Genomic DNA, 2,551 nt, shown 5'->3' with positions numbered 1-2,551 from the left:
TCAATTATTAAAAATTTTAAGTCACTTAAAATTTAAAAAATACCATTATAAATTATTTTATATTTTTATCTGAAAAATTATTTATTTATATCATATTAATAAAAATTTAAAAAATAAATACTATTATATAAATTTTTTGTTAAATTTTTGGCCTTTTTAAAATTTTTCTTCAAACTCCGTCGGTGATAACTTTACCACACACACACATTACGCCAGAATAATAGAATCTTTTCTTAATTATTTTTCACTAACTAACTTATTACTTAATTACATCATTACTCTTGACACATGGTTTCTAGATTTTTTTTTTTAATTTTAATTTTCAACTTTTTTTTAAGTTGAAATTTCCAGCTTTAAGTTTTCAATAATAATTAAGAAATTACAAAGAGAAAAAAAAAAAAGTACAAAATGGGTGTCGAAGGTTGATGTATATTTTTTCATTTTCTTTTTCAAAAATACTCCTTTCCTTTTTTCTTTTTCTCCTCTTATCTCTAAATTCCTCTGTCTCTCAAGCTAAGACATTTTTATAAATATAAAATAATTGAGATTGTTATGAGAGTTAATGTGTTCAGATTAAAAAAAAAAAAGAAAATATATAAGTAAAAAGATTCCGTAGCGAAAATAAAAGAAAAGATAATACGTTTAAAAGATGACTAACAGTAAAAAGAGTAATGATTAAAATTTTTAATTCATCGTTCTAATATACAGATGCTTTTTTAAGTTATCGTGTTTGTATGTCGAGTACATTTTGGATATGATATTTATTCGATATACGTATTTTTTGTGTTCAATTATATCTTAATAAAAAATAAAAAAATATGAGGAGACACACTTAAAAAAATTTTTTAGACACTTAAACACACTTAAATACCATCATATATTAATCGTGTCTAATTTTATTATTAACCTATATTCTTAAAATGAATTTAGAAATAATATATATTACTATTTATTAATGTAAAAAATTATTTTAAATATTTTATATAATAAAAAATATTAAAAATAATTAAAATATTATTATAATTTATCTAAAAAAATACTTTATATTTTATATATATGTTGTGTTTTTGTGTCTTATAAAAAATTAAAATTTACAAATTTGCGTGTCTCATATTGTATTGTGTTCTGTGTCTATGTTAGTGTTTATTCTTTATAATATATAAATAAGTAAAATATTTATATATATATATATATATATATATATATATATATATATATATATGTTAGATTTTGAAAAAACTAAAAAAAATAATTTTTTTTTGTTTAGAAGTTACATTATAAATATGTATTATAAACATTGTTGGAGATTTTGATTTTAAAGTCACACTAGTTAAGTGATGCCAATTGCCAAAATAGTACTGAAGGTTCAGAAAGGGAATATCCGTGGTTAGATTAGGCCAGTCACGGATTTAAAAAATTTTGTTTGTGAGGGCAAAATATATATACTATAATAATAATTTTTATAATTGTACTATAATATTATAAAATATGATTATTCTTCAAATTATTTAAATTAAAATAATAAAATAATAATTTAAAATAATAACAAATAATTTAAAAACCTCATTTTATTAGAAAAGGTCGACGAATTGTTTTGGAATCCAACCTCCAACAATAAAGTTCTTTTGAAATATTTTTCCAGGATAAAATTATAAACCTAAGTTAATTGACTAATATAAATAATTCACAATTCTACACAAATTTAAAAATATAATATAAAATTATATATACAAAATTGATAATCATGTATCATTCAAATTGATTTCTAAATTCTAACCGCAACAACTAATGAACTAATAATATCCTAAATTTTTAATTTAAAATAAGTCAATACACAAAACAATTAACAAACAGATTAAGAAAACTAACAACAATTACATAGACAGAATCACAGAACTAAACTGCAGAACCCAAGAGACAATTAACAAAAAATAATTAACAATCATCATTCATGAATGTATGTACCAAGAGGCAAGAGTGAAGAGTCCAGACTAAACTGTAGAACCCTAAACTCCACGACCACGAGGCAGAACCCAACAGCCGTGCGGCACCCAGTGGCAGAACCAGCGGCACCCAGGACCCAATGGCAGAACCAGGGGCACCCCGCACCCTGAATTGCTGAAGACAGAACCAGATGCCAAAGTCCGAAGGAACGAGAAGACAGAACCAGACGAGGATTGAAGCTATGAAGACCGAAGAAGAAGAATTGAAAAAGAAGAAGAAGAAGAAGAAGATAAAATCAGACGTGAGACGCCAAAGGAACGCCGAAGACAAGACCGAGGAAGAAGAAGAAGAAGACAAAACCAGACGCGGACACACGGCGATGCAAGGAAAAACCGACGGAGTCGATGCGAGAAAAAGGCTGAACGGGACAGCGACAGAGAAACTGGCGGAGTGGGCGAGTGGTGGCAGACGACAATAACTCTAGGGGGCTGAACTGTTGGAGTCTGGAAGCGGAAGTTGGAGGCTGGGATTTAGTTTAATTTTTTTTTAACGGAGATAATTTAGTTTAAAAATTAAAGTTGGGATAGAAAATAACTATTTCAAAAAT

Source organism: Arachis hypogaea, chromosome 12 (assembly GCF_003086295.3).
Source record: "Arachis hypogaea cultivar Tifrunner chromosome 12, arahy.Tifrunner.gnm2.J5K5, whole genome shotgun sequence".
NCBI lineage: Eukaryota > Viridiplantae > Streptophyta > Magnoliopsida > Fabales > Fabaceae > Arachis > Arachis hypogaea.
This window is presented reverse-complemented; position numbering follows the sequence as displayed.